Source organism: Malurus melanocephalus, unplaced genomic scaffold, assembly GCF_030028575.1.
Source record: "Malurus melanocephalus ecotype Western Australia unplaced genomic scaffold, MMel_1.1 scaffold_109, whole genome shotgun sequence".
Taxonomy (NCBI): domain Eukaryota; kingdom Metazoa; phylum Chordata; class Aves; order Passeriformes; family Maluridae; genus Malurus; species Malurus melanocephalus.
The window spans coordinates 255,336-283,035 of record NW_026623341.1 but is presented as its reverse complement, the minus strand read 5'-3'; the positions used below and the strand labels follow the sequence as shown (position 1 = coordinate 283,035).

At 36.6% G+C, this 27,700-nt stretch overlaps 1 long non-coding RNA gene across 1 annotated transcript; it reads left to right on the top strand.

Moving 5' to 3' along the window:
• The first annotated feature begins 435 nt into the window (after nucleotides 1-435).
• Nucleotides 436-26,301, top strand: LOC130575507 (uncharacterized). The gene is made up of 5 exons (XR_008965569.1): nucleotides 436-481; nucleotides 10,355-10,561; nucleotides 12,985-13,168; nucleotides 16,089-16,193; nucleotides 25,975-26,301. It is a non-coding gene; the product is annotated as an uncharacterized LOC130575507 (long non-coding RNA).
• Nucleotides 26,302-27,700: the final 1,399 nt, after the last annotated feature.

The following is a 27,700-nucleotide window of genomic DNA, read 5'->3' as shown; positions in this document are numbered from 1 at the left end:
TAATTAACATTAACTAGTGACAACAAAATTATTTTACAATATATAACCCTCAAGGTAATAAACAGAACTAAAATTAACAATAATAGTAATGCAACTCTTGCTAACAACAAATATATAACGTAAATTTTGATGAAGAAAAAAAAAGAACAGAAGACTTGATGGTAGGGATGCCAAAACTGTTAATGCTTTAAATACAGTCTTTTTGTTTACAGTGGCTTTTTGTCAATGTGATTGGTTTACTTTTTTGATGCGACTTAAGTACAGGCTGATTGCTGTTCAATTTGTGAACAAAATCTYTTGCAGCTGGAGTTGCATGCTAGCTCTTTTTGAATAGTCTATGATGAGTATGTTTTGTCCTTTGAAGTGTTAAAGTGAACTGAGTAGGCTACACGATGGTTACATTGAGTTTATTCTGTCTCACTATTTCAGGGACTCACAGGCACTGGACAGATAAGCAGCAGATCTGCTGGGAAGCGGTCAGGTAAGCGCTGCTGCATCTCAGGGGCTTTTCCTATTTATTTCCTCTTTTATCTGTGCATTTGTTTTTACTAACACACTTACTCAGCTACAGTTTTAAAATAAATGTCTTTCCAGCAATGTTTCTCTGCRTATCAACATAGTGATTATGGCATAATGGCAATCAAAACATTTACAGATATGTTGTGATACTTTGCATTTAAATAAAGAAGTCTTATCATTAGCCTTTTAATTGTAAATATTCAGATGGTATATTTTATTACTAAATTCTTGCTAAAAACATGGGCTTCTCTTTATTAAAAGCATGCCTACATTTTGGCTTGTTGCATCACAAAGAAAAATATAATACTAGCTTGTTTTTGCTTCTGAAAATATTTAACATTTCTTCATATGAAAAATATCTGTATAGAGACAGGAAGTTTGTTATTTATTCTTATGCTTGGTACGTTGGGTTATTTTTATGCTTTAGAATGTCAGAGACATTCATGGTGTTATGATACAATGGCATGGATTGAGGCATTACTTATATTTCTCTGTTAAATACATATAAACGTAAAGGTTTATCTTGGTTGACCTTCTCAAATAGACTTCAGGTTATCTGTGAGATTTTTGACTGAAAACAAATGTCACTGCTGAAGAGAAACAAAAAAAATTCTGCTCGTTTATGACTTTGTCCATGAACTCAGAAGTGTGAACCTAATCACAATACAAAAAGTACAAATTCTGGTCAGCATTGTTCAACTAGATAAGTTATACACAAATACAAAATCCTAGACACRTTTATTACTCTGGCATCTTTCCCCATACCTGTGGTCTGGCTGATGTAACATTTTCCAGGTGTGGTGGTATTCAACAGTTACTTACAAACCACAAGTTGTGTTGTAGAACAAGATGTTAAGGATTTAATTTTCCTTTCCAATGAATTACCTCAAGATCTTTATAAATTTGTTTTATTTATGTGCTACAASCACTCTACAGACCAAAGTGATATAACATGGCATTAAGGGTTTCTGCATATTGCACTCACATCACTGTGAGTGTAGGAAAATCTTCCATCTGCCCACCTTGCATGTAGTTATACAAATTTGCTTCAGTCAGTCTATGTCTCTCCAGAAAAGAAAAACACTTTCCATGGCCATAAATAACTTCATGCTTGTAAAAGTGTGATTATCGATTATTATGTATTGTAAGTTTTACTATATGAGTATTCCAGGAAATGCCCATATCCCTTACTAAAATGATTAATTACACAAAGCTGTGAGCAGGTCATACCTGTTGAAGTGAGATTCAGAGTAAAGTAGATAAAATTAATTTCTCACTTGTGCATCACATGTGAGGCTAACTACTGTGAACTCTTTGAGGATGGACTTCAATAAATAYAGCTTTATAGCAGAGCAGTGTCCTTTAATATTCCTGTCTCCAAGTCCACTTAATAGCCAGTACTTGTATAGATTTTATAAAATGACAGAAAATGCCAGTACAATTATGCATTGTGAAATATTCTTACATAAGAATTACCTAGAAAAAGTAGGTTAAGGGTGTGCAAGCAAGCAAACCTGTGTTTATGCAAACCTTTTTTCTATTGTTTTTCAGCAAAATCGTATGAAAAATTATCCATGACTGCATGTGCTGTTCTGTGCTAACTGAAAGTTTATTTCACTGCTGTTTCTGAAGAAATCATGCAGTTAATCAGTTATGTCTTAGGAAAAACATAATCTACTTCATTAGTTTTTGAGAGACTAACAGAAGAGTCTGGTTATTGCAATTAACAGGTATCTTCAGGTCTTCCATGGAAAGTTGTGACATATTTTACACATCCACCAATCAGGTCATCTATAATTCTGAGGTCCTGAAAACTTACGTGCACTGCCAGAGAACATGTAAATTCAGTCATGCTACAGATCACTCCAAGACACTTGTCCCCAGAAAAAAAAAACATTTTCTTTGGCTTAATTCACATGCCAATTACTTTTGGTTTCAATAGGAATAAAAAACCAATATACAATATCAAAATAAATGAGTAAAAACACTAGAAAAGATAAGTTTAAAATGTAAAACTTCTGTTCAAATATTTCTAAGACTTTTTTTGTTTGTCCAGGTTGACATCATAATATAGAACCATTTGATCTTTAGAAGAAAATAGTGCAATAGAGTTTTTAGTACTTTTTTTAGTAGTTAAATCAGCAAATTATTTTTTACCAAACTTTTTGCATGTATTCAAGAGCCATTATGATTGAAAACATCAGGTATTTCTAGAGCAGAAAATTTTATTAGAAAATGATGTAGCATCATGTAACTATTTCTTTCCTATTCAGTGTTTGTCTGCAGCGTTATCTTCCAGTGTTCAAACAAAGATCTTAAATCTCAATATGAATAAATGAAGAACCTTAGGAAATACAGTGTATCTGACTTCACCACAGAGGATACTGAGAGTGTTTTTGTAGCTCAGTGAGGTCCTCAACCTCCATTCACAGTGACAGAGGTACAGCCATAAAACCAAGAAATCTCCATCCCCTTCCATAACTATTCTCCAGCCCAGCCATAACTACTCCATTATACTCAGACATGTGCACACTTCCAAATTGCACAACATTGATGTTAGTGATGGTGAGTGAGGGCAGGAGAAGCACATCACTGTGTCTGTGATAGCTCTGAGGAAATGGATGTGCAGACCTTGTGACTGAGCACAGCAGCGTGGAAGGGCCTGGGTCTCTCATTGCCAGGGAGCTGCCAAAGCACAGCCACAACTGAGACACCAACTGCGTATCAGGGATTTAGTGCAGCACCAAAGGACCATCAGAGTCAGGAGAATTAGCACATATGAGTGCATCAGTCGAAAGGCTTCATATTTTATCATGGTAATATGGATTTATGGTAGTCCTCATGAAATATCATCCAAGATTGTTCTCTGAGGGTTAAAATCAAGAACAAGTAGTAAGCAACATACTGTGTTTCAATCAATAAAATTTGGGCTACATTAGTGATGTATTTCCTCCATGTTTGACAGTAGGAGTCTTGTTTTGTGAACTGTCTTTCTAAGAAGTCCAAAGTTTTGCAAGAGTCAAATACTGCAGCTACAAAATTATAAATGGAGGTAAAGGAGAATCATGGAATAAGCTAAGCATTGGAGAAATAAAGTCTTTAATAATGGGTGAAAGAACCATATGATCAATTAAGGAAAGGAAGTCCTAGAACAATTTCCATATTGTATTCCTTTAACACGCAGAAACAAGTTAAAAGTCAAGACTGTATAAAAGTTAAGTAGGGGTAGCAGTGGATATCAGTGTTCTTCATGCAGCCTTCTTAGAGAAACATCATATTCTGTAAAGTTTAATGGTTCGCTTTCCTTCTTTTATGGAAAAATACTGGGTAATATGAAAAAACAACTGAGACACTCTACCTGAATTTCCTGAACAGCTACATATTTTGATAGAAAAATGTTCTCCTCTAATCTTACGTAATTTCTTTTGTAAAAGAAACAGCAGATCTAAACAAGATTATAACCTCTTTACACAGTTTGCTGACAACTTCTTAGCAAAGATGTTAAAGACATTTTTTTAAATAAGTATTATCTGATTTCTTTTATAATAATGTAGAACTTCAAGAAAATGGCTCAAGACTGCAAGAAGATAAAGTAGTTTGAGAAAAACATTCATACAGTCAGAATCATAGAATAGATTAYAGATGACAAAGAACCATTTTATCCCTATATCAAAATGTATGGATTTTTAGGGTTTGGGTGGACAGAGTTCATTTGTAGATGCTTTTTTTCAAGGTAGGATTAAAAAAAAAATTATTTCACTGACAGATTACAAAATTTTCATGCAAGAAGAACGGCCATAATTGAAAAGTTTGGCTGTACTTAATGTACAGAGTAAAGATCACATTTGTTACTATTTCATATCATCCTCTGTTGTCAGCAGAATAATCAAAGTACTAAAACAATCCTAATTAAMAAGTAAAATCAGAGGAAAAGCTGAAAAATATTTGAATGCTAAACAAAAAAAGCATTCCTGATGTCTTTTGAAGTTTTTTGTCCTCCATTAAAAACTTAGATGCACTCTGTGACTTCTGTCAGTTATTAAAACCCAAGAGTTATCAAAAGAAATGCCATGTGTTATCAATTTGATTGTATTGGTCTGCTGAGACAGAACAGGCACACAGGTAACTTTCTCAAACCAATTATAGCTTCAGAGATGATCACCATCATCCACTCTCTTTGCTAATTAAATTTTTCTAGTCATTACTATTTATCATTGAGACCTGACAGAAACCTTTGAAATCATTAAGCCTTTCCTCTTTCTTCAATTGGTTTTGTTTCTGGTCCTGTAGGTCAGATGCTAACATTCATTTGTAGACATTAAGGAAAATGATTCCCACTGAAAGATTTGCTGATCTGCATAGTTATTAGACAATTTATCAGCTTTGCTCATGAGTATGCTGGTATGACTTCACTAAAAGTGAAGACATACTGTAGAACCATATTTATGTTCTGAAACCATGGAGTCTGAACTGTGCCTGCCAGCAAGAGTACAGGAAAGATCTTCTGTCCTTTTAGAATCTCTGGTTGACTAAGTAATCTGTATTACATCTCAGCAGAATATGTTGAAATACAYCTCTAAAACATACATATCTGGAACAAATTTTTCATCCTCAAAGAGAGGCAAATTTTGTCAAGTATAAGAAATTCAGATTTCTAAACTTCTACTGAAAACATGTCACTGTTTTAAAGGTTTGTTTTTCTTACATAAATCCTATTAAAAGGCTGTATTGGGTTGATATTGAAAGGCATAAATGTCTCCTTTCCAAAAATGATTGAATTAATTTTGAAAYCTAGTGTGCTTTACCAGAGAACAGCAAGATCTGTTGAGAATGCAATTGCAGACGTATTTCAAATATGTAAATCAGAAGGAAGGTTTATTGGAGGAAGATCACACCTGTGCAGTAATAGTGTAAGTCATCATTCACTTATTAAGAAGAAAAAGATGTGTAGCTGGTTGTCTGTACCCTGCATATGCCCTAAGAATTTTTCAAGATGCTATAAGGAAATGATCAGAACATGCTAATATGTTTTCACAACGTTTGGGTGTACAAAGAGGAAAATAGAAATGCTTCAGCACCCTGATAAGAGTAGAATTAATGATGAGAACAATGTTTTTTGTTTGTTTCTGTGGGTGCTGTACCTCATTGATTTAATGCAGGTGTCRTTTCTTGTTACACATTATTATTATTCGGTGTGAGAGTACCTGCTTATATCATGTTTGGCGCTGTTGTTGCCATGCCAGATGCATTAGCTCGTGATGGATGGCTCAGTCACAGGAAAGCAGTGAATACCTTTGGTACATGCCCTTGCATTGCAAGACCTTCACACTGTGTTACCACCAAGTCAGAGGTACAAACTGCTGAGCTGCTCATCTGTGACGCAGCATTCAGGGTGGGCTTGCTTTCTGTACCTCTGTAAACAGAACAAAATGAGCAGATTTCTTGTATCATGATTTACTGTATTCACTTCTAACTCCATATTCATTGCTTAGCTAATAATTCATTGTATTTCTCCCTGAACTTTGTAACAGTCCTGTGAAACCAGTGGCATAATTCAGTGAAAAGGTCTTGCCAATGCAGCCTCTTTCTTTTTCTTTTTTTTTTCCCTTTTTCCTCTTCTTCCCAGGAGAACATAATGTTTCATATACCTACTTTAGCTGAAAAGATAATCAAGAACACCATCATTCAAACAAAGTGCTATTCGCTAATAATACAGGAATTTAGTTTAGTGTTCTCTGAGTATTTAAAACTCATAGGGTTCTTTTTATTATTCTGTATGGTATTTTGAGTATTTAATACCTTTTCAATATCTGTTTTGAATTCATGWTGTGAAGATACAAACAACTGACAGGGATGTTGTATTACATTGAATTCCACTTAAGCAAAGTAGCTTTCTGATAGAGAATTTAATCCTGCAGATCTTACCCAGGTTTCATACACTAAAAATCCATGCTGACATCAAGGACTGAAAATGGAATATGAAATTCACAATGTGATCTGTAGTCAGTTTTATAATTTAATTAAATTCAAACAGAACACTTTCTGTTAAGGACTGGATTGCATCATTCCAGCCCACGTCGTGCTTAGCAGCAGTGTGAAATAACTTTGATCCAGGAAGGGTACTTCAGATACAGTACCAAATCAAAAATTTACTTTTTATGTCATCATAACTAATCTTCCTATGTGCAAGAAAAATATTTGGTTGGAGGTACTTGCTTGGGACTGTTGCTCACTCAAATCTCAACTTGGCAATCAAGTTCTTCCATTCATGGCAGTCACCACTTTGTTTTCATGAGAACTAACAAATTTCTGAAGGAGGCACAATACTTTTTGTATCACTGAACTTGTTTGCAGATCTAAGGCTAAAATGGGTTGCCCGTTAGACTGTGAAGGCCTGTGGGATATGTGCTTCAGGGAATCTGATGCTCATTTGAAAGAGTTATTGGGACCCCAGTAATGCTGCATAGTCTTTACAAATCTGAAATAGCACCTATACCTTAAAAGAAAATCACTGCATAGAACTCAAAATGCTACTGAAGGCAGCAGGTATTTTAATCTCTGCTGTGTAATGGAGAATTAGAAAAACAGTGAGGCTGCATGATTGGGCTGRGGTCACTCAGCAGCTCAAAGTGATGTAATAACAGGCAATTAGCAAAGCAGCAGGTGAGGGTAAGAAGCTTAATGAAGAAATGAAACACAGGATATGTTCTGAGCTGGGATTTGTTTTGAGAACTGAACTCCCTTGTCCACTRTTCCTGGGTACCATTCCTAGGGACCATTCCTAAACATGCCAGAGTGACAGTGAAGAAGCCTGTTATTATTATCTTCATCCAGTTCCTCCATAATCTTGTTTTTTTATAGCTGCATCACCTGTTGCCATGGTAAGTTTCTCATGCTGTATGTTTTAGACAAACAAGAAAGACATCTCGAAACGCTGATAAGGGCTTGAGATTCCTGGTAATACCCAATGTCCTCCCCAAGGCACTGAGCACAATGGGACTGGACCCTAAAAAGCTACATATTCTTAAACTTCATGGTGCTTAAAGTTCTAGAAATAACAGGAGTTCTGTTTTAGACCATTTTAGGGATAATTTTAGATTCTGAGTCATTTATTTGGGTTTTTCTACTTTGGAGTCTGCTTAGCTAAATTAATGGAAATAAGGTGGCTGACTTTGTAATACATAGTCAACTAAAAATAACCATGAGAACATGTTTAAGGATATAGAAAACATTTTTTTAGTACAAAAACATTTTATACCAGATTCTTTATCTGGACTTACTTCAATGACTCATTCTCATTCATAACGCTCACAGATAAAATACAGATGGTTTCTGCCCAATCCAAGGATTTTGGTCAAAATTCTAAGCAGTTCAGAAAAATAAAAGATCCTTTTTTGTCAGATCCAGAAGCAGATATTTGGGGTGCATGGTGGAGGAGCCAGGAGAAATACATAGGACAAGCAAAAGCTCTGTCTTTATTAGCAAATCAGATAGGATCATTCTGGTGCTATCTCAGATTTTTTTTCCCAGGGCTTGTAATTTTCATTCCACTGTCTTGCCAAATGTACAAGTTGGCATCTGTGGYAATGCATAAGGGTTGTGTGCCCAAATAGGCTCTCAGCCACTGGCTGACATTCCCAGTGATTTGGGTTACAAGTGGAGGGTGTTTARTGACAAACAGCTGAGGTTGACTAAAACAGAGAAATGGATTATATTATTCTCCAGCACCTCTACCAGCAGTTTTATGTAAGGGTAGGCAAATTGCCCAAAGTGAAAGCTTGCTAATGTTGTGTTTCTTCTTGTCTTGAGATCTTACAACGACTCTTTAGATCTGATTTTCCTAAGAGTTACAAGTGGCATCATCAGCTGTGCCTGACTGTGTAAGGTGCTGTTTAACGTTAGGTGCAAGCCTTCAGTTTCACAGGGAATGTAACAGTGTTGACTGTTTTATTTTAACTCAGGAATTTAATAAACAATTAGTTACACTAATGAGATATTCACATAGTATAGTCACAAATGACACAGAAAGCCAACTGCAAAATTCATAAATTTGTCAAGAAAAATTAAAGTTTTAAATAGAGTTAAGCAAATTAATATAGGAAAAACACACTGAATAATGAGGATAAAAGAAATATTGAATAGCTGTTCTTTCAGTGTCCTTTCTTGTGCATGAAATCAAGCAGCAGAAAAATTAACTATTTAAAACTCAGCGGTTGAAAAAAAAAACAACCAAACAACAAAAAAAAAAAAAAGCAAGCAAAAAAAAAAAAAAAAAAACAAAACAAAAAAAAAAAAAAAAAAACCTCCAAAAATTTAACTCAGACACTGACTACATCAAATGTATACATGACAAGACCTGAGTTGGGTGTCACTGACCTATAACTGATATTTAACTAATTCAGAGTTCTTGGCTTACTTTAACCATTTATTTTGCAAGCCTGATGTTTATACCTACCTAATACTTTCMATCAAAGAAAAATGTCTCCATGTTTGTGGAAAGGTTTACACAATTGGCAAATCGAGGTTTCCTGTACCATAAACTTGCCTWGGATATAAGGAATTCCCCTGAGTGACCCAAAAATTGTTTTCCGATTCTGTCATGGAAATCTATTTGTTTTGGAGAATATGAGACATCCACAAAGTTGTATTTGCCTACTCAGTGAACTTGCTGGAAGCCATAGAAAGATGTCTAGATTCCCCTACTCCACTGATCAGGAYTTTTTTCTTTTATGTGAAGTTACCTTGGTGTAAAACTTGGGGAAATACTGAGCACATTCACCTAGCTTCCAATACTTATTTTTGCTGCTGCAGGTACTTAGGGTACCTATTAATTTAGGGGAGTGATCTTTGATCTTTGCTTAGAGAAAATAATTCAGAATACCTAAGCCAGATGCTCTAAAACACTCTGGATGTATCTTATCTCTGTTGGCTGGCRGAAGAGACTAACTCAGGGGTTTAAAAAATGCCTTCCTCTCCACCCTGAATCTTTAAATCTTAAATCCTTCTCTCTCCATTCACTGATTTTAATAAGAACTTGTTTTWATTAGTCTCTCATAGGCCTGATTTTGTTAATATTATCAAGAAGTGAAACACAATTCCAAACCAGCTTGTTCTTAAAAGTTCCCATTCTCATCCATACCAGCACCCAGAACTAATTTACTCTGGAATAATATAATTACTGTGCTGTAATATCTGCATAAAGACTGTTGGTGTTCATAAAATTTCACCCCTACAAACCTCCTTTTTTATTATTTCGCCAAAAGCATCCTCATACTATTGTGCATGGACTGTGAGCCTTCATCTCAAGCAGATGATTGCAGGTGCAGAAAAGGTATTGAGTTGGCACCTGATAAATTTGTAGCAGTATAAAAATTAAGAATTTAGATGAGAAATCCAGGCTAAAATGATAGCTAAAKTTTTAAATATAAACTTTACTAAAAGGTTCAAAAAGTCAAAAAGAAATCAAAAGTWGAAATAACAGTGTTTAGTTTGTTCCTTTCCCTCTATTTTGCTCTGTTGTTCACACTCATGGAGACCTGAAGCAGGTGATCACATACTCTCCCATTCTGCTTGTGCTTTGCAGGGAACAAGAATGTGCTAGAACTGTGTAACAAATCCYGTTGCTATTTTTTGTAACTGCTTTATGCTTTATCTCATAGCGTGCAGAATTTAAAAGGTAATCCCTTCCAAGAGTTTTCTGTCATCCAAACTATAACCCTGTGTCACAGAGATGCTATGTGAAGCTACATAGGTCATTTAAGCTAAAATATTAATGTGACAACTAATTTTATGTTCTTCATTGAATATGTCTGCCCAACTTTATCTTGATTTTCAGATTTTTGGAGCCTTAGGGAAGTACTGTACCTTTTGAATGGTGTTCAGGGAATTGAGAGTGCTCAACATCATTTGCAATAAATCACTGACTTCTGAAGGACTGAGCCTCAGGTTGGGACTCTCCAAAGCCAAGAGTTCTGGACCTGCCACTAACACCCTCTCTAGGATCTGCCACCACTCAGACTTACAGTGATTTCCAGTCTATCAGGTGAGCTGTGGTATTTTTCTGTATGGTTTTAGTTTATGTCAAGTGTGAGATAATTAGGTCACCTCAGTCTGCAAAAAATAAGATCATTTTAAACTAGTTCATATTATGTTTGTCACTGGAAAAGAGCTTATACCAAGATAGCTCAGTGCTTGTTACTTTCAGATAGGGCAGTTTGATTATATATTTAAGTTCTTACACTCTTTTTCTGTCATAAATAAAAATAATAGTTGATCATCTTCCTCACAGAAGTAACATAGTAATAAACAAACCATATTTGTGCAGTGTATTAAACATAGAAATTGTTTTTAAAAATGCCAGATAATTGATCTCCCCTTGGGATCAGCTAACTCACTGACAGAGTCATGTGAAAACCAAATTTTTCGGATTCTGTTTTTTTTTTACTCTGTTCTCCACTTGTTCATCTCTGGAAACATTGGTATCTTTATTGAGCTGCTGTGAGCATTCACTTATTAAGGTTCCTACCATTCACTTACTGTAGCATTGTTGCTACAAAYGATGCACAATGAAAATCTGTTAGAAAGTAGGTAAAACTACAGCAGCAACCATTTGGATGGAGAAGAGAAAACAAACAAGGGTTGTACCACTAGGGTTTAAGACAGATTCAAATATTTGATTCAATCTTATAACCAGAATGAGTTAGCTCTTATGGAGAAAAGGGTAGTAGGGGGTCCTGTAGTTAAAGGCTGTATCCTCTTGTATATACTAAGGAACATCATGTAGTTATACTAGAAATTATGAATCTAACATTTCCTAAATCCTCCAAGCTAAATACTGAGTTGTATCTTTCTATAATAAGCTTAAATACATCCCTATGTCATCGAAAAGAAGAATTACTGCATTTAGTTACACACAATTCTAGACTTGAGAAAAAAAATCAGTGTATTTTTCAAGATTCTTTCTCCTGGCTAGAGCTGGAAATAAACCGTAGGTGACAGTGTTCACACTCCAGTTTTATGTAGGCTGTGAGTGAGATAAAGAAATGGGTGAAAATATGCAGCTTTCTTAAGGGTTTACTTAGATTCTGCATAAGTGTGTTTACACTGTAAATAGTAATCTAGGGCTCTTAGAAATGTTTTTATTTACTATTATTTTTGTTTTGCACATAGCAAATGAAAGAACAAGGAAACTGCACTGCATCACACAGAATGCTGTTCATCAGAACCAAAATACCTTTACTTAGAGCCCAAACTCCTAACCCTTATACCACATTTCCTACAATGTCTTACAAGGGGGACTTGGAAGTAGGTGATCATTTTCACCCTTTGCCTAAAGAAAATGATTTAGTATTCTTGGAAACTTGAGAGTAGTAGTTCCTTTTCATTTGATAATGCCTACTTTTAATAACTGATWGATAAAATATTTCAGAAGGTTGGAAGACTCTCCTTATATTTCTAGAAGATGAAAAAAGTCTATAGAGGAAGAAAGGGAAGTCTGATTTTTCCCCATCCTGGACAAGTCAGGATTTTGTAGCAAAACCTCTRATTCCATTATTTTCTTGCATTTTCTGATTTTTTTTTTTGGTTTTCAGCTGCATGTGTATACCTATATAAACATAAATACTCTATTCAGATCCAAAGGACAATTTAACCCCTTTTCAGGTATTTGTCAAAAAAAAMCCCAAATGGGGTGAAATGCCCTCTACTCTTTAGAGAATGTGCCTAAATGCCTAGTGTAGACTATGTAGCTGTCTTTTAGGTAACTCAGATTGGGCAAAATTAATCCCAACCTTTAATTATTAATTTTTATGGAACAAAGTTTTAAATTTCAGTTGTGGGAGCTGCTTTCATTAAAAGCTACAGATTTTTGATGTCATATCATATTATTAATTAAATTGTGTAGAGCTGGGAAGAACAAGGCTTGACTTTGGAGTTTGATGGAAGCCTGTTCTGTGCCCAATGCTCTGTTGTCAAGCAAGAAGTTGAAAATTGGGCATGGAGAAGCAGAGCCCAATGCACAAGGGCTTGGCTGTGAACAGACCATTCAAGGCTTTGCTTTGAGCTTTTCATGCACCTCATTCACCTCATGGCAACTGGCCTGTGGAATTTTCTAGAAGTGTCTTTTTCCATATTCCACTTATGCTAATTCTTTCCTCTGGTGGCTTTGTTCTTAAATTGCTTGTTTAGTAAAGAAATAGGATTTGTTTAGGAGGAGGCACTTCTGTTATAACTCTCAGCATTTTCAAAAGATAGATTAGACATTTCTTTCTGTTTGAGCACTGAAGACATACCTCCATTTTCAGCAGCATTGACAGCCTGCAGCTTTCACTGGTCTCAACCTCAGGTTCTCAGAAACCTGCAGTCATCACTGGCATACAAGATSTAAACATCCTGACCCAAACCAGCTTCTTCGTACTTCTTGTCTTGCATCTTTATACAGATACTGTTGAAATTAATATGTTACAGATTTCTGAGACAGCCAGCTAGTACTAATGAAAGCTGGAGAAGAACTGAAAATGCATATATCACATGAATATTTCACTATTAGCTGGAATTGCAGCTGAAGTGAGCCGCCTGCTTTATAAAAGCATCCCCARTGACTGGGATATGTTGCTGTAGTCACACACCACAATGATGATCTACAAAACAGGTAAGTGTATGAGGAGGTAAACTATGAAAGTATATGCATTTTTCTCAAGATAGGTAGAATTAAATGTTGGAGAACACTCAGCCTGAAGCTAATATATGTAAGACACTATCCTAGTAATAAGGACATTAAACTCTCAGTTAYTCCCAGGCCTTACTGGTGAGTTCTGTGGGCATGTCTGTAACCCCTCTGCAGCATGTAAGTTTGGGTGACTAATCTCTCCTTATAACACTGACACAGAGATAAATGTTCAGCTAGGGCAGAATTTAGCCCTTAGGCTGCATCCTGAACTCTCTTTTCTCTCAAAGTCAAATATTATTTTTAGCTTTYATTGACCTGACCAGCTGACTCCACTCAGCATTTTTTTCTGGTCAAATGCCCTGCTCCCCGTTTGTGTCAAAGCTGACTGACCAAAGCAGTTGTGTTCTTCAGGCATGAAATGGATTTTTATTACTGAGGTCCACAGTGCAGATCATTGAAAGTTATGTAATAATATGGGAGGACATATAATTGAAAGGYTGTCAGAAGATAAAAGTGTATCAAGCTTCCCAGAGCATTCACATTGCAGCTGCTGAAGCTGGCTGACATTGAAAGAGCGATTGAGGGCTCGGTGCCGGCCCCTCTGGTGCTGCTGCTCCTCGGTGCTGCCTGGTGAAATACCACACACTCTGCACCAGCAGCTTTAATACAGGAGTTTTCCATTAAAGACATTAGCTGCTGCAGTTCACAGTAACTTCTAGGTCAGCTCAGCTGCTAGGGACACAGTTCTTTGTCCTTGAGTAGGCAGGATTGCCTTCCTCCTGCTCTTCCCACTGGAGCAGAGAGGAAGGAGAGTGTGAGTACACATGGAACAATGCACAACAAGTGAGTAACTGCAATACAGGCATATATTATTCTTGGATTTGTTTTAAATGTCAAGCAATAATACACGAGAAATAAAAATAAGTCTTTAACTATCCTGACATTCTCCTAAATGTGCAGTAAAACCGTAAGAGATTCCTGTATTTACTACAAATAATAAAACCAGAGTGTTAGACTAATCAAATTCAAATCAGTTCAACTGSATAATTTTCAGTGAAGAGGTGCTTATGAAACACAGAATGAACTCCAGAAGGGAAGGTTCATTGCTTCCTAATCAAAAGCAGTCAGCTTTAAACACCAGCCAGTCAGGTGATGGGTTTGTCATTTCTCAGCTGTGCTCTTGGAGGGAATTTGCCAAGAAGGYTTGACAGCCTTTAAACCTCGCAGAGCATTTTTTGTTTCTGAACGTCATGTTGATCTACAAAAACTCCTGGGAGAACGGGAGGAGAGGCAGAATAACASCAGTTCCATTAAAATATATTTGCTGCAATGAACGTCAAGCAGAGTTTATGGTATGAAAAAACAAGTATTTCCTGAAAAGAAATTTTCACCACCCCTCAGGTCTGATTCTTTCTTGTCTAATGATGTCCAGCTACTTCAGGGGACTGAGGAGTGTCAGTGATTAATTGGCTGGGTGTCAGAGAAATAGAGGCTCGTAATGCATCATTAAAAACTAGAAATCAGGGTGTCTGARTTATGATGGGAAGCTTAAAATTAATATATTGCTGCTACATGCAATTAACAGCCCGAGTCAGAAATCATTTGCTTTCATAATTTAGAACAATGGCAGCTCTCCAGTGAAAACATATTTACAGTAGTTTTACATTGCTTTCTAGAGGCTYAGTACAAAAGGGAGAGACAAAAATTAATATGCACCGAGGCAGTTAAAGTGAAACCTGTCTTTGAGCTGTTCTTTCATTTTAATCAGCATGAGGTCTGCTAAATAGGGAAAAGAATTATGAGTAGGTGGTGTGAGCGGCTGAGGGCAAATCACTCTCAGGGGAATAAGTTTGCAGTTTGAGCAACAGAGTCTGACCTTTGCAGAACTTGGGATGAACAGGTCTTCTCTATTTTAACCCAGCATGAGCAGCAATTGCAAGGCAGCCCTTGAAGCCCCTCAACCATCTTCCCTTACATGAGGGTCTGCTCTCCCCTCCAATAGCAGTTACAACATTGTGCTGGAATAATTTTTCAATGTCTTCTATTTCTATCATTCTAGTGTCTTTTATTTCATATCCTAAACTTTGGTACCTCATACATGTTTTAGTAATTTTTGGTACTGGTTGAAGCCCCATTAAGCTCCTTCTTGAATGTCTTCTTGGAGGGATTTTGTTGGGGTTTTTTTCCTTGTAACTTAGGTTATAAAAGCAGCACCATAAACATTAATTGAAGAGCCATTAAGCAGTAGGGCTGTTTGTTTTGGGTTGATRGAGGACATAAAGCTTCATACCCTGTGGTGGAAAACAATTAGATCTGATGATGAACATGCTATTAAATATACCATTACCAGACTTCTATCAGTTTAACTTTAGAAAATAGCAACCAGCTGTAGCCAAAGCATGCACAAGTGATAGAAAGTCATATTTTAGTTGTCATGTCATTGACTGTTATAAATACTGTCATTTCTAATGTTTTATGCTAATGACAGTGACTAATAGTAGTCATTAGCTCATCCATTCTCATAAAAATTTCCTCAGAGTATGATCACAATGAGGATGCTGTTTAAAATTAAATTGTGTTTTTCTAAAATAGAGAACATAAAAAATATTTAAATACTGAGAGGTTGGCTAACTATTTTATTTTGTAATAACATGTATTTGACAACTACAGCTTTTGTTAATTGTGCCATAAGTTGAACAGATATCCCTTTTAGAAACATTTTTGGCATACTAGTGTGCATATATGTCATGCCTTCATATGGTCTCTGAAGAGTGGAATAAAAGGTGAATCTCACAGAAGCCATAAAAAAGTCTGATGCTACCCCTATAGAGGCTTAATATTAAGAACATTGAATTTTCTCATCCATTTCTTATTTCAGTTATGAATTCTGCTTACTTGACAGGTACAGAGTACTTCATTATGTGCACGAACAGAAATGCTTAAATGGATGAAGCAGCTATTTACGTCTGATAGGAGCTAAGTGGGACATTAAATTAATGCCAAACAAGTGAGTGCTCATTTTAGTTTTGTTATAAATGGCTGCAGCACAGCAGTAATGTGTTGACTCTTATGTGCTGACAAGTTCTATATTTCTTACAAACTTCCCTTAGAGCTCGACGTGGAAAGACAAATTCACACTCTGCACGATGAAATTAGCAGCAGATGCATTAATAATTGACTAAGGATCTCTGGAGACACACCACAGTTCAGAGAGTTGTTGACTGGCTGGTTTAAGTAGAGGCTTCTGTCCTTATATATATGCACTTACATAAGCCCTGAGTGGAGAGCCACTGCCTGTATGTGGCCTTTGATATCAAATCCACTTCCTGCTCTTAGAAGGCTTTGCAGGGTTACCTTTGACAGGTCCATCAGCAGACTGACAGCCTTTCATCTGGGCAGAGTGTGGCCATGCTCGTCTCTCCCTCTGTCTCTCTGCTCTTAAACTTCAAGGCAAACTGAATGCAGTTTCTTTTGCAATTGTCTCCAGACAATGAGTAGGATATGACTGAGTGAAAGACTTCCACTCTATGCCTTTTCATAGACCTCCATTTCTATAGGGTTGAAAGTTTCCTGAAGTGCAAATTCCAGCTTCTCTCACAGAAGGATTAGGATACTGTACTGCCATCTTCCTTCCCAGCAAATGTGATGCCCTTTGATTTATCCACATGCCCAGGTTTGAGAGGGAAGGAATTTCACAGAATCAAAGAATGGGTAAGGTTGGAAGGGAACCACAGKGAGTCACCCAATCCCATCTCCCTGCTCTAGCAGGGTCATCCTAGAGYACATTGCACGGGATTGTGTCCTGATGTTTCTTGAATATTTCTGAAGAGGGAGACTCCACAGCCCCTCTGGGCAGTCTGTTCCAGTGCTCAGTCACTGCACAGTAAAGAAATTCTTTCTCATCTTCAATGGAACTTCCTGTGCATCATCAGTTCCTGCCCACTGCCTCTTGTCCTATTGCTTGGCACCACTGAGCACAGCACTGACACCCTCCCTTCAGATACTCATAGRCAYCCATGAGGTCCCCTCTCAGTTGTCTCTTCTTGAGGCAGAATAGGCCCAGCTCCCTCAGCCTTTTTATGTAAGAGAGGTGCTCCAATCCCTAAAWCAYTTTTGTTCCCCTCCRTTGGASCCACTCCAGGAGCTCCATGTCTCTCTCACCCTGAGGAGCCCAGAACTGGACACAGATGTGTGCAGATGTGGCWTCACCAGGGCTGAGTAGAGAGGCAGGATCAGCTCCCTCGACCTTTCCTGATGCACCCCAGGGTACCATTGGCCTTCTGGGCCACGAGGGTATACATTCAAGCTCAATTTGTGTCTTTTGGACAATAGCAAAGAGCATTGCTAGAAAAATAACTCCACTTGTTAAAGATACGGCCAAGTCTGTGAGGTAATTCCTGATAGTTACTTTGTAATCCCTCCTCACACCAAATAATATTATGCTCAGAAGACATTGACAAAATAGGGTGATATTTCATCCACAGCAATACTGCTGGAGCAAATCCCCATGGGTTTRAAATCAGAATTTTATTGCTTTAGTGCAAAGAGAGTGATAATAGTTTGAATAATAGTCTGAAAATTTGTTCTAGTTAGAATGYCCAGATTTAGCACAGTGTTGCTAGATTAACTCCACAGAACTCTCCTAGCTGTCCATGCAGACTTCAGTCACTGGTTTTGAGCACAGGCTAAATTGACTTCTGTGTTTTGCTTTCCTCCAGGTTACTTTATAAACCTCAGGATCTGGAAGAAAGACTTCCCTTCAAAATATCTATCAGTGTATTTTCTGTAGTTTCATCAGCTAAAGGAAAGCTAATTCTAATCTTAAATTTTAAATATATTGCAATATTTTGCATAAGCTACTAAATTATTTAGTAAAGTGGTGTTGTCTTTAAAGCAATACTCAAGATTMATTTGTCTTTAAAACAATACTTCCATTCCTTCTATTTAGATATGGAATTATTTTTATTCAACARTAATTCATGTATTATTTATGGAGTAAGAGTTGGTATGAATCCTGTTGTAATGGAAATATAGAATTTGAGATCTTTTTAATATGAGAAGCAKTTAAACAGTTTCTGTTGTCTCTTGAAATAAGGGTTAAGTCCCAGAGATTCATATTTGTATAATGAAGTGTTGTCTCAATCTAGGTAGTTTGAAACATCCTGCAAGGGACTCAGCTGAGAAAAAGAAAATGCATATTTTGTTTTATGATACTGAACCACAATGCACATGTTAGAGAACAGAGACAATCAGGTGAAGTAAGCATACTAAAATAATACCCTGGTTTCAGCATCATGTCTTCTTTTGGAGTGCTTGAAACAAAGATGTGAAAATTAAATTGGATTTACATAAATATTTTTAGTGAATAAAAGTACCATTTCAGAATTAATATTTTTCATTTGATTCACACATATATAATACACTTCAGTGCTGTTCAGAAAAACTAATCTTACCATCATCTGAGTTTCTAAGGAAAAGACTGAGTACTTGAACAAGGTCATGAACTGCTAGATGAGAGGAATATACATGAGTTACATAGACCAAAGAGGAATAAAGAAACTGTATTGATGGGGACAGGGAGAGAGATCACGAATCATTAACTGTGGCTTTATGCTTCACATCTCTCTACAGTGGGTTTAATCCTATTAACTGATTTCCATTCATTCTGTTATTTCCATAAGTCTGCTCCAGGTTAAAAGTGAATATTATGCAATCCAATAACTTTTGTACCTATTGTTAGCATATACAAGTCACATCAGTGTTACCAATGTTTATTCTTAACATCTGAGGTAATCACCAAAATTCACAACTCTRGCAGTTACCACTCCTGTAAAAGTGAAGAGATATTTCTAAAGCCTGCTAGTGAGTAAATAAACCAATGGGTTTTATCCAGGTTTTTCAGGTCAATGGATGTTCAAAACAGCAAAGCAAATTTAAAGGACCCCTTCTCATTTCCTGTCATGGTAATTTTGCACTTGAGCATATGAGCATTTGCTATTATAAAAGCTTCTAATGTCTTCTAACACTGCCTTATACGGTAGAAGTAAACGTTGCATTTCACACCACAGCTCCAATTTGATTTCATTTTAAAAGGCATCTTGGRTACCAAATTTTTGTCTCTTGGTGATTTCCAATCAGACAAATCCACTTACAAGTAAAACCTTTTTTTACATATTATTCTGACCTTGAACATGGCTGTGGAGAAACTGGTCTATGGTGCAGCCTCCCTAAGTACTCTGTTGAGCACAAGCTACAGGAATGGCCCACACAGCTGAAGCAGAGTAGGATGCTGCAGCAGCAAATTGTTGCACAATATCAGTTCTTTCCTCAGGAGCTCTTGGARTCACAGACTGAGCATGGGCAGTGTCCATGGAGAGTCCTTGTCTACTGCAAAACAGATACACAGAGCTGAAGTYACTGTGCRTTTCCAAATTATCCTCTGAGAGCTGTGATAGCTGTGCTGAGCTGGCAGGGCCAAAAATCCAACACAGAATTCTCCACGGAATCCATTTGATTTCTTTGTAGCCCACCCTGAGAACAGAAAGGTCAGGTGTTTCTGTTTATCCTCTGTAAACCTTCTTTGAATTTAAAAAGTTGGATGGGATGCCAATTACACAGAATTATCCAAGCTTTTGAATGAAATGATATCACCTCATTTATCCCAGTAAGCAATACCATGATTCTACTGCTATTTGAGAAAGCAGGACCTATTTTTTKAACACCCCATATGAGAATTGCAGACTTTTCTTATCACAGACAAAACTGGGTATTTTTACCAGCTTTTCCCTTTTGCTTTCCAGTCTCCTGAAAGAGACTTTCCTCCCGTCATGGTGTTCCTCAGTTTCCTGACATTTCTTAATCCAGTTAGTGTGGTCTTCTTTCCTTCTTCCCTCCTGTATCTGATAACACAGAGATAATGCACAGGGTATCTTCTGATTTTGGAATAAAAACATCTATTCTGAACTTCACTATGCAGAAATGTCTCAAATTGGGCAATAACTTAACACATGCAATTCCAAAGTCTTCAATATTGCACAGTGGATCAGTCATCAAAGATATGCATGTCTTCTTCAAGGTCTCATTTAGGAGCAGATTTGTCACTGCTGAAAACCCAGTTTTGTCCTTCAGAGATTCTTTGGAAATGCCTACCTCCCATACAGCTGCAGTTTCCTGCCCTTTCTGTTACCTACCTTTGCTAATCATAGTTCCTGTGAAGTTGATAGGAGATTTGTACATAAGTTTTGCAACTTAAAAATGCCAATCTACGTGGGACTGTGAAGAAAACTAAGACAGAGCCAGCAAACCATATAAATAAATTGTGATTAGAATCCTAATCCAAGATGGAAATTCAATCCCTGCACTTTCATCCTCTTGTAAAGTAATATTTAATACTCATCTCCATAGCTATATTTGTATGCACTGAATGTCTCCTCTAATGTACTTCTAAACTTCTCATTTTAATATTTAAAACCTTTTGGAACATAGATGGTACAGTGAAGACTTTCAAAGGAGAATTACAAGTTCAAAAGCTTCAAGTTAGGACAGCAATTCTTAGTGCAAGCAATTGGATCTCTTAGTTGCTTGCTAGATAGATGCACTAAGAAAGTTAGAAGGGCTGGAATCTCAAGATGACAATTGAAAACACAAAGAAAGATGGAATACTTTTTTTCTCTGAAAAATAAAAAGCCTTGTGATTCAGATGTTGCCTGGCAGGGACAACTGCAATTCAGGCAAGGAACTGAGGGGATGTTGTGCTTACATAACAGTGCTTGCACTGAAATTACCCATAAAGACCCAAGGAGTGCAAGGTGTGTCAAAATCAGGTGACAGAGCAGACTTAAAGGGATCACCTGGAGCAGCTCCTGAAAACTCCTGCCCAGACATGAGCAGAAAGTTGGATGTTAGCAAAGGAAATTTCCTTGCCAGGACAACAGATTTTGCACTCTCCATAGCTTTAATRTCAAACCTACATAAAATTAAAACCTTCAAAGAGAACCCAGCTTTTGACTTATTTGTTGCCTTTTAAGCAATCGTAAAGAACAGGCTGGCAATGCACGCATCATTTTCCATAGTATTAAAACAAACAAAAAATGTTGAGTGTTTATATAAATAACCCAGGTTGGAATCATACTTTTATAGGGGTTAAAAACTAAATCATCAGCATGAACCACCCTCAGTAAATAAGGATAAAGTCAATGTGTGTTGGCACTCCACTCTATAATCACCTTTCACTTGAGCATGAGAGGTCTGGTGAAATGAGCAATTACACTGATAAACAGAGGACCTCTTTCAGATTGCAGTATGGACCCACAAGGAGATGGCCTCTTGGATAACCAAACCCAAGCTGAGGTGAAAATGTAGGAATATTAGATTACTATCCTTACAAATGTAAGGATGGGTTTCCCAGGAGGAATAACTGCCAGCACAGAAAGTTCATCCCCTGTCTCAGGATTCTGCTATCTCATTTTAACTCAAAGGGGAAAAGCTTACACTTTTTTGTTTGTTTTTGAAATAAGATGTCACATTGCTCTAGAATTTTTCTCTGTGTTAAATGTACAGAAGAGAATTCACCACCAGTGTTCCTCTGGTGGGGTTTGCCATTTTCACTCTTGTTAGGGGAATAGGGAGTAATGTTATCACCGAAATTATGGTTGTTCCCATTGCACATCAACACATATTTATGGTATGTATWAGAAGCATTTCAGTTCAGTGCTTACAAGGAATTAGGCATATGACTCATTCAGGTTCATTTGGCATTTAAAAAAATTGGTTTTCTCTGAGCTCTTCTGCCTTTTGCTTTCTTTTAAATTAAATTAATAATGAAATTTTCATCTACAGAGTGCACTGACAGTTTAGCCATTAGATTTTTTCAAGTATTTTAGGTGGAGGTCAAAGCAGACTATTGGGCTATAAATCAATCTAATATTGTAATTAAAACACTTCCCATTCAGCTGTTTACTGTTTCATGGATGTCATTTTTGCATCAAACAGTTGTTTCTATTGGGATGGACACAATGACTTCTAGATATTTTCTATGAATCCAGTGAATTTAAAATCAAGGAATATAAATTAGTATCCAGATTTCTGAGGTACATCTTCCCACATTTCATCAAAATGATGTTGCATATTGGTGTATGTCTCAGTTGCCTATTTTAACATAAGCTCTGAGGTGTCTTAATTGTCTTTGCAGATCTATCCTATTTATACTTTGTGCACTTCCTATTTTGATGTCTCTCAGTCATATTCTGAATAAAGTATATTCAGCATCAGTTTTTATATGAATACCAAGTGGTGCAATAGCCTTTTATTATGGCTTTCAAATGATTCCTATTGCTTTTTATCAGAATCTAACTCAGCTTTTTAACTTTTCCAATCGCCTTTTTTCCACAGAGATATTTAAGATATGACAATACTGACATAGTACAGAGAGCAAGATTTTATGTAATTACTGTGTTTTTAATTGGTAGTTGAATGGAAAATATTTTTAATATTTAGRTACTCTGAGTTTGTCTATGAAATCAGAAAGAATTATCTCTGCAGAGAAACATAAAAGAGGGTGCAATGACTGTGAGACTTTTGCAGGCTATTCTAATGCATCATATAATGACAACAGTGAAAAAATTATCTGAATTAAATACAAAAACATGTCTTCTCTATGTTCTTTGTCTGCTCTTCTTGTGCTCCGGATCTCTTTCTTAGAATTTTTACTTGCCCTGTACCCCAGAAATATGTTCTATAACATTTCTTTATGTTTAGCATTATCATGAATATACTTTTGAGTAAAACCCAACTATTTTGTAAATACTTGTGAGCTGTAGAAAATCATTCAGCTCATCCCAGTATGTGTGGATTCAGCGGTCAGAATGAGGTAAGGGTAGCATTACAATGGAAATAATTTACTTAAAGAATACAATGTACACAGATACCTTGGTAGGATCCTGCATATGACTGTTCTTTTCCATCACATGGAAATTGGTTGGCACAAGTAGTTCTCTGTGACAGCTGGAAAAAGGGACAGCAAAACTGATTTTGTCAAGGACAAAAGGAGAATGAAGGGCAACACAAGAAAAAACAATAATATATGTAGGCATAAAATTAAAGATTTGAATGATCCTGATCCAAACAAATGATAGTAAGAATGATAAATGTAATAACTGTGAARAATAAATATGAGAAGTCATTTAAGCTTTTTACTAAAACCGCAAAAGGTTGACTTACCATAAGCTATAAAAGATGTCATTAAATCATCAGCCTTTAAGAATTGCCTGTTGTGGTTTCTGAGATACTCCTTTCTCTCCCAGTACTCTGATTAATTGTGTGCAACTCCAGGAAATGGTAACTGTAAGAAAGTTCCAATGTCAGACAAAGAAAGTAAAATATCAAGAAAAGTTTAATCTTACCACTGTAAGCAATTCTATTCACCTCAGTGAGTTTCATCATAGGTGCATAGGTGGTAAGATCTGTCTCTAAATTATGCTGTGCTAAATATGAGAGCACAGCAGACAGTTTAATAAATGGCCTACATCAAGTCAGTTCAGTGGTGTTCTGTGGAGTATAGTCTGTGTACCAATAAAAATCTCCATGATTTTTATTAATTCTGTTAAAGTAGCACGCTACTCCAAATATTTATAGAGATCAAGCAGACTCACTTCAGGACAAGTCCTTCATACATACCAGAGGGACCTTTCCTGAAATGTAAATAGTTGGCATCTGCTRAACCATAATCCCTAAATCAGAAACACAAATGTTTGGATTAACAAAAAATGGAAAGCCTCATTCTTTGTTGACCTCTCAGTACACATTTTTTCACTTTCCGTGTTGTGTGCATGACAAGCATTTTTTATCCAGGACTGGAAATGCAGTGGGGTTTTGGCATAGAGACCACAAAGAACAATAGTGATTAAATCCAAGCCAGCACAAACTCTCATCAACGCTCACTGACTTCAGAAGATTTGAAATCAAGCTTTCAATTCAATGCTACACATGTGATGCAGTGTGAAGCAGATGAGGTTTGGTTCTTTTTAAGAATCAGAGAAATAAAGGATACTTGCTTTAGCTCTTTAAAAGAGTATATTGATCTGATACAGGAAGAAGTTGAGGAAATACAAAGCATAAGTTTATGAATAACATCATTTAAATATATTTGGTTTTATCCACAGAGTGTTTTAGCATCCCATTGTACCAGGGACTGTGTTCAATAACTATGAAGTGTTTGAACTGGAATTGCAGTCTGTCATATTTACAGTGCATATATATGTAGTGTAGAATAAACATGTACAGAATATTCCATTGTACAGACTAGAGCTGTAATAGTGACCAAACTGCTTTCATTGTAATGCTTAGGGAATGAAATTTGAAAATATTTTCCAAAGCAATTTATTTTTTGATAGTGTTTTTTTCTTGAAACGATCAAATACAGAGCTGTTGGAGAGCCCTGAGAAGTTAGAGGAGAATGAGAATGAACTTGCAGGTGTTGGTGCTGAGAACTGGGAGCACAATCAATGATCTTGGAAGTTCTGCCTCTTCTGGTTTGTGCTGTGGTTTTAGGCCTCATGGATCCCATGGGACAAGCCGTGATCAAGCTGGGGCTTCACAGATTACGTTCTTATTCTTCCTGAGCCACACTCCAGCCACTGCTTCCAGCCTCATGCCAGGGACTCCAATAGTTGTTTGGAGCTTCTCCAGGTCCATAGCAGGTGATGAAGGAGCTAAGTGCAGGGTAGTGAATTGGTAGCTGCACAYTGGAGCTGTCAGTGACATCTGAACCAGCACCTCTTCGGAGCCTGAGGTGCTCTCCAGCTGTTGCTTTTGACAAGATGACAGGGAAACAGCCACATTTCCTCTGAATTCTGCCTAACTTTRCACACACTTGTGACAGGTAATCAGTGTACACTCATTTTTTTCCATTTTGGATTTCACAAGTGTGTTTGGCTGGAAAGTAACTTCTGAGTTTCAGGGAAGACTGGAATTGTCCACATAAAAAAGTTTGATGCCTTGAYACTACTACAAAACAATAAAAAGTTAAATCAGTAAAATACCCCTAAGTGTAATTTTAATTGTGTTAATAAGTTCTTTTGTGTTGTATTTTCATGTTATTAATTTCTGGACACAGAAATTCACACAAAATTTCTACTGGACACAGTACACTTCATTATACTCTATAAGAAGAAYGGAGGTCTTTCAAATTAGGTTGCATAGTAAATTTTAGGTCTGTGCATTAGAATTTTCATATGACTTCAAAATTATCAAAATAATTACTTCTTGTCTATGCAAACATGAAGGGTTTGCTTCCATTTCTGTCATATTCTCTGTCATAACAAATCCAAAATTCTTGGCAGTATAAAAAATGTRCCCTGAATCCCACTGTCAATATTCACCTGTTTCCCTTTTCTTAAGRGAATGTCATTTTACCAGACATCCCTTTAACCCTGAGGTGAAGGAAAGAAGCTCTTGCCATGTTGAATAATGAGCTGTATGAATTTCAGCTGTTGGGGATCTATTTTGTGTGTCCAACAGGAGGAAAAGCTTTTTTCAGTGGTTATGACTTTTAATGTTAATAGTTTGAAATCACTGATATACTGATATCATTCAGGGAAAATCTAGTTTTTCTGCACCCTTAGTTGTGCCAAAAAGATCTTAGAAAACAATATAAAGACATATTATATTATGGCCATCACCTTGACACTAGAATTGAYATAATTCAGTGCATTTGTATTTACAGCTTGTACAGTAGCCCATTTGACCCTTGATTTTATTATTCTACTGTCATGTAATTCATATCTTTCCAGATTTTGTCACCCTGAGTTATTTATTCACCTGAACAAGGCCAGAAGAATAAGGTCTGAACCTCTAAGTGTAGCCATGAAATGAATGTGAGTTCAGAACGCTGCTCTGGCTGTGGGTCTCTGTGTCTGTGCCATCCTGGACTGTGACAGGCAAGCAGGACACAAATGTGGGTGAAAAAAAAAACATTTGATTTCTGATCTGAGGGATTGTCTGTGACAGCCACAATACTGACTTAGAGAATCTCAGACCTTGGGTTAGTCTCTGTTGCAGAATGTTATCTGTGCTTGCACAGAAAGAAAAATTYTTCCTGATTACACAAAATGCAAGATTTGGTCAATCACAACCACCATTAGTAGGGTCTGTTCAGGTTTCTTACTTTTTTCATTGTTGTTGTACTTTTATTTGTGAATATTAAAGCCAGATTTGTTTAAAACACTTGTGAATAATACTAACAGAATTATAAATGTACCATGAAATTTTTAATCATTTTAAGTAACCAAGTTTACTTCATTGTTGTTGTGCAGTTTGACTGCCTGTATTGTTAAGGGGTACCTACCTACAAACCATTTTGCTAAGCACTGCAAGGTTAACAAAGTTCCCTGCAGGAATTCAAAGGCTTGTCTTTTATCAAAAGGGTGAAAAGTGATTAAGGACTGCTTCAAAAACTAAAGGAAATTATCATTTAATGCAAGGATTCAAGCAAGCATAAAGTGGGATTTGGAGAATTGAGTCTTAAGAAACTTGCTTGACATAACTTCAAACAAAAATGAATATGTAAATGTCTTCCTGTTACTAGGAAATCTATCCCGCTACCAGGAAAGCTGATTCCTGCAGGATACATCTATAGTTTATGCCTTAAGAGGCTGATAATCTTTGAGAAAATTGTATGACTTTAAAAAAAAAACCAAAATTTTTAAAAGCAGAAAAGAAATCAGAAGGAAAAAAAAAAGGAAAAGTAAGAAAAATCTGTTACAATCCGTTGACAAAACTGATAAAATCAGATTAATTGGCATGGGTTTGGCTTACTGTTAAAATATTTGGGGACACAAAAAATGTTTCACAAACACAATGAGATCTCCTGTCATGTAAAATCCCTATGCTTTCTTCAAGGACCTGGAAAGAAAACTAGGTTTACTACCTAAATTTTATTTTTCAAAGTAAAAGACAGATTGTCCTGAAAATCAAGCRGTCAGTAGTTAACGCTGTCAAAATAACATGTCAATTTTACACRSTTGTTTAATTATACTTMGTTCATTCTTCTTCCTCATTTTAAATGGTTTTTCTTCATTTGTTATTCCCTGGGCCCTTTTTTCAGAGTCCCGTAGACACAAAACATAAAATCRATGATGCTGAAGTTTATGTAGGCTTAATATTGGGATGAAAAATGAAGGYGCCTGGTCCTGCTGTCAATAAAATGCATTTGTGTGGTTCTCCATGTAGCACTTTGAACTGGGTGAGTGACAGCAGTCTCCATCTGAGAAGAGGAACAGCCTTTGGCTCCACTGTATGGGTGGCTGGTTTTATAATAACCCAAAACATTGATGATGCTTAAACCGATTCAGATTGCCACATGTAGATGGGCAAAGTAGCYATGTGCAGTGCTGAGGAGTTCTGTCTTTTTTCGTGTACTGAYCTGCTAGGAAAATACACCAAGGATTACTGTTTATCAAGAAAGGAGAGAAAGGTTTCCTCCAAGGACTCTTTAGATTCAGCAGGAGGTTCTCGTAG